This window comes from Bubalus bubalis, chromosome 9, assembly GCF_019923935.1.
Source record: "Bubalus bubalis isolate 160015118507 breed Murrah chromosome 9, NDDB_SH_1, whole genome shotgun sequence".
Classification (NCBI taxonomy): Eukaryota; Metazoa; Chordata; class Mammalia; order Artiodactyla; family Bovidae; genus Bubalus; species Bubalus bubalis.
Genome location: NC_059165.1, coordinates 55916216 through 55925276, shown reverse-complemented (window position 1 = coordinate 55925276; position 9061 = coordinate 55916216). Strand labels below are relative to the sequence as shown.

Sequence of the window (9061 nt, the reverse complement as noted above, 5' to 3'; positions counted from 1 at the left end):
ACAAGAATCTAATTTGGCACACAACCAGGGGCCTACTGGCTGACAGGCACCATCTCCAAGCTCCAGCCAGTGGAGGCATCTTTTCTTTTTTAAAAAATGTTATACTGAGTAGCAACAGCGCCAGATTGCAGTTGAGGTCCTCCTAGCGGTTTTGTCAGTGTTGTTTCTCCAGTGGCGGCAGCTCTTGCCAGGGCATCAGAATGAGTCCGGTTAGTGTTCCTCCGCGGAATTCTCTCTCCGGCGGCGAATGCAGCCTAAATCGTTTGAGTCTGCGATGAACAGAGAAATGGAACTAGTCCATAAACTCTATCGGTGGCTTGCGCTTTGAAACTATAGAAGAAAGTTTGAGGAACAAGCAATAAGGAAAACTTACAGATGTAGTAATGAGGGATCCTGCAAGTAAAAGATAAGAAAGATTTGATTTTGTAACTTTTTCATCCATGGCTGAGGTTGAGGCTGCCATGGCCACAGAACCTCATTCAGTTGATGGGACAGTGGTTGAGCCAAAATGTGCTATTGCAAGAAGGGAATCTGGAAAGCCAGGGGCTCATGTAACTATGGGGCTTCCCACGTGGTGCTCATGGTATAGAACCCACCTGCCAAAGCAGGGGACATGAGGGACCCAAGTTCGATCCCTGGGTCGGGAAGATCCCCTGGAGGAGAGCATGGCAACCCATTACAGTATTGTTGGTTGAAGAATCCAATGGACAGAGGAGCCTGGCGGGCTACAGTCCATGGGGTCACAAAGACTTGAACACTGACTAAAGCAACTTAGTATACACACCCACGCATATGTAACTGTGAAGAAGCTGTTTGTTGGCAGAATAAAGAAAATGCCGAGGAACATCATCTTAGAGCTTACTTGGAGGAACATGAAAAAATTGATACCATTGAGATAATTACTGATAGGCAGTCTGGAAAGAAAAGAGGTTTGAATTTGTTACTTTTGATAACCATGATCCTGTGGATAAGATTGTGTTGCAGAAATAATATGCTATCTTGGTCATAATGCAGTAGTTAGAAAGGTTTTGTCTAGACAAGAAATGTAGGAAGTACAAAGTTCTAGAAATGGGGAAGGAGGTGACTTTGGTTTCAGAGATTCTCATGGTGGTGGGGGGGTGGGGGGGTGTGAAAATTTTGGACTAGAGCCTAGAAGTAACTTTAGAGGAGGGTCTGGTGGATATGGAAGTCGTGGTGGATTTGGGGATGGATAATGGGTATGGAGGAGGACCTGGAGGTGGCAGTTTTGGAGATAGCCCTGGTTATGGAGGAAAAGGAGGATATGGTGGTGAAAGACCTGGATATGGCAACCAGGGTGAGGGCTACAGAGGTGGTGATGACAACTATGGAGGAGGAAATTATGGAAGTTATGAAAATTATGATTTGGGAAATTATAACCAGTAGCCTTCTAACTATGATCCAGTGAAGAGTGGAAACTTTGGTGGTAGCAGGAACATGGGGAACCATACGATGGAAGAGACTGGTCCAGAAGTCTTCAGAAGAAGTGGGAGTTATGGAAGTAGAAGCCAATATTGAGCTTCTTCCTGTTTGCCACAGGAAGAGGTCTCACTGCAGGTAACTAATAAAGAAATGGCCAACCACAGAGTCCTCAAGAAATAAGAAATTCTGTACCACCTGAAAGTAGCTCTTGTTGGTGCCTTGATTTTAAAAAGCACTCTAAGAATAAAGGGACATGTTTTCTGATAAAAATAATAGACTTCATTTAGGACATATTCTTAATATAAAACAATTACAAAGTGAGGATAATCACTCACCTAGAGCCAGACATCCTGAAATGTGAAGTCAAGTGGGCCTTAGAAAGCATCACTACGAACAAAGCTAGTGGAGGTGATAGAATTCCGGTTGAGCTATTTCAAATCCTGAATGATGATGCTGTAAAAGTGCTGCACTCAGTATGCCAGCAAATTTGGAAAACTCAGCAGTGGCCACAGGACTGGAAATGTCAGCCTGGCATGCTTCGATTCATGGGGTTGCAAAAAGTCAGACATGACTGAGCAATTGAACTGAACTGAACTGAACATCAAATCAGCTAGAAAGATAAATGTATCATGTTTTGAATTAGGTTTTGTGAGTAGACAGATTAAAAATCTATTTTAAATATAAGCTTTATTAAAATAAATAGTCTTATATTCAAATACTTGGTGCAATGTTTACACATAGAATATGAATCTTGTTATATGAATATTAAGTTGTCTAAAGGATTGTCATCCCCTCGATTTATAAAGCAATTTCACAAAGCAATGCATATTCCCATTTCCCTTTCAGTTCAGTTCAGTTCAGTTCAGTTATTCAGTCGTGTCCGACTCTTTGTAACCCCATGGATTGCAGCACACCAGTCTTCCCTGTCCATTACCAACTCCTGGAGCTTACTTAAACTCATGTCCATTGAGTCCGTGATGCCATCCAACCATCTCATCCTCTGTCATTCCCTTCTCCTCCTGCCTTCAAACTTTCCCAGCTTCAGGGTTTTTTCCAGTGAGTCAGTTCTTCACATCAGGTACCCAAAGTATTGGAGTTTCCACTTCAGCATCAGTCCTTCCAGTGAATATTCAGGACTGATTTCCTGTAAGATGAACTGGTTGGATATCCTTGCAGTCCAAGGGACTCTTAAGAGTCTTCTCCAACACCACAGTTCAAAAGCATCAATTCTTCAGCGCTCAGCTTTCTTTATAGTCCAACTCTCATATCCATACTAGATGGACCTTTGTTGGCAAAGTAATGCCTCTGCTTTTTAATATGCTGTGTAGGTTGGTCATAGCTTTTCTTCCAAGGAGCAAGCGTCTTTTAATTTCCATGGCTGCAATCACCATCTGCAGTGATTTTGGAGCCCCCCAAAATAAAGTCTCTCACTGTTTCCATTGTTTCCCCATCTATGTGCCATGAAGTGATGGGACTGGATGCCATGATCTTAGTTTTCTGAATGTTGAGCTTTAAGCCAGCTTTTTCACTCTCCTCTTTCACTTTCATCAAGGGGCTCTTTAGTTCTTCACTTTCTGCCATAAGGGTGGTGTCATCTGCATATCTGAGGTTCCTTTCAATAGTGATAGATAAATGAGAAAAGCATTGTGGACATTATTACCTCTCCCTAATAAAATGCCATTCTTTATACACTGTAAAAATTTAAAAAAAAATTATGCTTTATTATCTTTTTTATTTCCCCTGCCCCTGTGGGTACTATCTATATGCTTTCCTTCTGCTCATTCCAGTTGACAGTTGAGTAATTTTTTAGCTCTAGCTGGTGGGATCCATTTTTTCTTTCTTTTTTGTTTTCTTTTTCTTCTCTATGTGTGCCTTTTCTTCTGTATATGTGAATGTTCTGAATATATGAAGCAAAATTTGTTTGCCTTCCCCATATTCATTCCTACTTCTTCTGAATATAGCCCCTAATTTAAACTAGGGAATTTCCCTTGCCCCTACCTCATGGGACATGCACTTCTCCTTCAACTCAGGCTAAGCAGTGGCTCTTATTCCCATGATAATTGTAATTGATTCAGAAATGAATACATGAACCTAATAGACCAATGAGATGCCATAAAATTTTGACTGGCAATCCTTGAGTAGAAACAGTCTCCTTTTTTCACTGTGAACTTGAAAATAAGCAGGAGCTGAAGCAAATGCAGCCATTTTGCTACTATGAGAAGCATTGGAATTGAATCACTACAATGAAGAAAGCCTACGGACATTGCTCAAACTCAGGATGAAGCCGTAACTGAAGCTAGCCTTACTCTTTGTATTATTTATATCTATGAAATAATAATTGCCCTTTTGCTTAAGTCCTTGGATTTATGGGATACCACTTACAAGGAGATCCAACCAGTCCATTCTAAAGGAGATCAGCCCTGGGTGTTCTTTGGAAGGAATGATGCTAAAGCTGAAACTCCAGTACTTTGGCCACCTCATGCAAAGAGTTGACTCACTGGAAAAGACTCTGATGCTGGGAGGGATTGGGGGCAGGAGGAGAAGGGGACGACAGAGGATGAGATGGCTGGATGGCATCACCAACTCAATGGACGTGAGTTTGAGTGAACTCCAGGAGTTGGTGGTGGATAGGGAGGCCTGGCATGCTGCGATTCATGGGGTCACAAAGAGTTGGACATGACTGAGTGACTGAACTGACTTAGAACAAAAAAATGTCCTCATCTCGACACCATCCTGTTCTACTTTCTGTTTTCAGCTCTAAAATGTTGAAAGCTTGAATTTAAATTCTCAGAATTCGGAACTCAAAAGAAAAGATAATATGATCTAATAAATTTAATAATGTACGTATGTTTGATTTCAAATATGATAAAAATTAATCTATATCTTCAAATATGCCTGAATTTGAATTTTAAATAAAAACACCCTTTATTACAGGGATGTATGATAAGGTAATTAAGAATGATTGGGATGATTTCCTTTCTCTTTTAAGCTACTTTGATTAACCCTATTGTTACTTTTCTGTTATTCACCTAATCTAACACTACAGATCTGGAGAGAAAATGTGTGAAGGGTAACAGAAGAGAAAAAAGTCAGCAATTATTCTGACACTTAAACATCTGTCAGAGACCTCTGATTTGATGGAGGAACTTTGATTTTAGATATAAATTTCCTTTTTTGCATTCTCGCCAGTTTTTTCCTTCAATAACACACTGGAACATATCATGTCATATACTCAACATCTGGAATGAAGAAAGATTTCCTAAAGGATCCTTGGCTGCCTTTTGCTCCCCTGGAGGAAATTCCCAAAGAGTTAGGTTGACAGCATGTTAAACAGGCATCATTCATCTGTGTGACAGTTCAGCATCTCACCACATTTAAGAGTAAAAGAATGAGAGCCCCTGATTTCTTCAGGCTAACTTTGGGGTTACATTACTAGATGCCAAAATGTCCAGATTAAGATGAAAAATATTTAGTCAGCCATCTAGATATTCTCAAGTATACAGATGTTTGACATAAGCATAGCCTGTGGTGACACTATTTGGATATTCCCATTCCTTTGGATCATTAAGCATTTATCATCACTTAAGTGCCAGCCACATAGGAAGGATTGACACATGCCATTGTTCCTGCCCCTCATGAAGTTCACTGTCTTAGTGGCACACAAGTTACATAGTAAACCACAAGAAAGTATGAATGATTAATGTATCCAATTTGGATACTTTAATTGCACAGAGTATTACATTTGACTCAAAGCAAGACTTCTAGTTTATTCTGTGTTTTTGTGCAAATGAGAACAAGATGCCTCATTCTCTAGGCAAACTCAATCTACATCAGAACACATAGCATGGGGAGCAGAGAGCAGGGTAACATCTGCACATCTATACACAGACTCATGTGGCATAAATAACATTTTGTAGAATGAGAAGCCCAATGGTAGGAACATCTAGGGTTGATTAATTCTGTGCCTTGACAGCCCTGTCAAGGACCTAATGGGTGTTTTCCATTTTTCTGCACTGGCCTCATTAGCATGCTATCTCTTACCTGCAGGCTTATCCGTTCAGGGCTTCAAAAGAGCTTTAAGCGTAACTTTTTCATGCAACTCCATCCAAAGTCAAGAAGGCATCTGTTTTTATCAAGGTGGCAAAACCTGTCCCAAAAGCACTTCAGAAAACTTCCCTTTGTTTTTCATGAGCCTTAACTGGGTCATCAGCTTATTTCTCAAGTCAATCTTTAATACTGTTAGGTAGGCGGAATAGGGAAAAGGAGTCCAAAATGGTGGTGGCTAAAAGACAAGAAAGGTCAAAGGAAGGTCCGAGGACCATAGTGAAGACTTCAGGCAGAACAAAGAGCACTCCTGGCTAAGCCCGATTTGCATAGGGCAGGCGCAGGTGGAGGAAAACACATATAAGAGGAAGAGCCAAAGCACTTTCTTACGGACTCTTTCTCTCCCGCATGCGTGCACTCTCTCTCTCTCTCTCCCTCTCTCTCTCTCAGTCTCTCTCCCTCCCTGCGCACTCCTCAACGCTCTTCTCTTTGAGTCTTTGGATTGGCATGCCCTCACACTTCGAGAATGGATTCTCCTGCTATCTTCTAAATAAAATAGAGCTGTAACACTGATTTGCCTAAGAGCTATAACACGGTTTGCCCAAGACCTGAGAGCTGTGATGCGCCAAGGGCTTTAATGTCCATCACTCCAAATCTTTGTTGTGACTAGACAAAGAACCAAGGAACATACACTCGCATGACAATACCAAGGGATAAAGTACCAAGTTTGGTTGGGGCCAGTCAAGATTCCCCACCTGGTGATAGGGACAGAAAATTCCCCAACCTTACAGAGTCATCCAAAGCTTTAACAGCAGTGGAGTTTTGTTAAGAAAAAGAATAATGGAATGGCTTGTGGGTTGACAATAAGTAGTGCTTGCCACAAATTCATAAAAGAGATAATCAAAGTGCCACAAAGAACAGGAAAAAAAAGACAATTTGACTTTTCCAATTTCCCAGAAATACTGATTTTGGAATTGTCACTTGATCAGTTCAGTTCAACTGCTCAGTGGTGTCCAGCTCCTTGACAAGACCCCACAGACTGCAGCACGCCAGGCTTCCCTGTCCATTGCCAACTCCCAGAGTTTACTCAAACTCATGTCCATTGAGTTGGTGATGCAATCCAACCATCTCATCTTCTGCCGTCCCGTTCTTCTCCTGCATTCAATCTTTCCCAGCATCAGGGTCTTTTCAAATGAGTCAGTTCTTTGCATCAGGTGGCCAAAGTATTGGACTTTCAGCTTTAGCATCAGTCCTTCCAATGAATATCCAGGACTAATTTCCTTTAGGATGGACTAGTTGGATCTCCATGCAGTCCAAGGGACTTTTCAAGAGTCTACTCCAACACCACAGTTCAAAAGCATCAATTATTCAGTGCTCAGCTTTCTTTAGAGTCCAACTCTCACATCCATACATGACTACTGAAAAAACCATAGCCTTGACTAGATGGACCTTTGTTGGCAAAGTAATGTCTCTGGTTTTTAATATGTTGTCTAGATTGGTCATAGCTTTTCTTCCAAGGAGCAAGCACCTTTTAATTTGATGGCTGCAATCGCCATCTGCAGTGATTTTGCAGCCCCAAAATATGAAGTCTTTCATGGTTTCCACTGTTTCCCCATCTATTTGCTATGAAGTGATGGGACCAGATGCCATGATCTTCGTTTTCTGAATGTTGAGCTTTAAGCCAACTTTTTCACTCTCCTCTTTCACTTTCATCAAGAGGCTCTTTAGTTCTTCTTCACTTTCTGCCATAAGGTGTAATTTGCATATATGAGGTTATTGCTATTTCTCCTGGCAATCTTGATTACAGCTTGTGCTTCATCCAGCTCAGCATTTCTCATGATATACTCCACATATAAGTTAAATATGCAGGGTATAACAAACATTATACAGCTTTGATGTACTCCTTTTCCTATTTGGAACCAGTCTGTTGTTCCATGTCCAGTTCTAACTGTTGCTTCCTGGCCTGCATACAGATTTCTCAAGAGGCAGGTCAGGTGGTCTGCTATTCCCATCTCTTTCAGAATTTTCCACAGTTTGTGTGGTCCACACAGTCAAAGGCTTTGGCATAGTCAATAAAGCAGAAATAGATGTTTTTCTGGAACTCTCTTGCTTTTTTGATGATACAGCAGATGTTGGCAATTTGATCTCTGGTTCCTCTGCCTTCTCTAAATCCAGCTTGAACATCTGGAAGTTCACAGTTCATGTCCTGTTGAAGCCTGGTTTGGGGAATTTTGAGCATTACTTTACTAGTGTGTGAAATGAGTGCAATTGTATGGTAGTTTGAGCATTCTTTGTCATTGCCTTTCTTTGGGATTGGAATGAAAACTGACCTTTTCCAGTCCTGTGGCCACTGCTGAGTTTTCCAAATTTGCTGGCATATTGAGTGTAGCACTTTCACAGTATCATCTTTCAACATCATCACATGCCACTTGTTACATGAGAATTATTCTCAGATGAAGAAGTGATGGAAATAAATTTCACAACAAAGAGTATGAAAAATTACGAATATGAAGTTTATGATAACATGATGAGACAAATTCTTTGTACATTTATACAGGTACCCCAGAGAGACACTGTATGAAAACACTAAAAGAACTTTTTTTTTCAGAAGTAATATATATTTTTCATTAAAACACACACAAGCATTTTTTTTTTTAACTACAAAAAGTATATAACTAAATAAAAGGGGAAATTATTGTTTCTCATAGTTGGAAGTTCAGACCTAGAGGCTTAAACTATGCTGTGCCCCTCAGTTGTAGCTTGTATTCTTTTCTGTGCCAACAGGCTTCATCTACACAGAAGGGACAATGGTTTTCAACAACTGTAAATCCAAATCTGCAGGCTTAACACTCCCAAAGCCAAGTGCAGGTTTCTCTCCCTTTGGTGCATTTTAGATCTAGAGAAAGACCCGGATTGTTACCTGGATCAGTTACTCTTCAACCAGTCAGAGTTGCCAGGACGGTGGGAATTCCCATGTAGGTCACTGGTCCTCTTCTATAGCTACTATGGTGGGTAGCGCCCTTTCTCCTAAAACACCCCAATGAAACAAACTCAGGAGGCCACATTTTACATGATACCATGTATGTGAATCCTTTAGTATAGGCAAATACAAAGGGATAGAAAGTAAAGTAGTAGTTGCCAGAGTCTGCTGCTGCTCCTGCTGCTAAGTCGCTTCAGTCGTGTCCGATTCTGTGCGACCCCATAGACGGCAACCCACCAGGCTCCCCCGTCCCTGGGATTCTCCAGGCAAGAACACTGGAGTGGGTTGCCATTTCCTTCTCCAATGCATGATAGTGAAAAGTGAAAGTGAAGTTGCTCAGTCGTGTCCAACTCTTAGCGACCCCATGGGACTGTAGCCCACCAGGCTCCTCCGTCCATGGGATTCTCCAGGCGAGAGTACTGGCGTGGGGTGCCATTGTCAGAGTCTAGGTTGGGAATATGGAGTCAAGAAAGAGGAATGACTACTAATAGAGATGGGGTTTTATTTTGGGTTGGTGAAAATTTTCTATAAGCAGACCATGGTGAGGCTTGCACAACTCTGAATATATTAAAGACCACTGAAGTGAATACTTAAAGT

The 9061-nt window shown here is 41.2% G+C and overlaps 1 pseudogene; it reads left to right on the top strand.

The window, feature by feature from the left end:
• Nucleotides 1-274: 274 nt before the first annotated feature.
• On the top strand, nt 275-1536 carry LOC112587055 (annotated as a pseudogene).
• Nucleotides 1537-9061: the final 7525 nt, after the last annotated feature.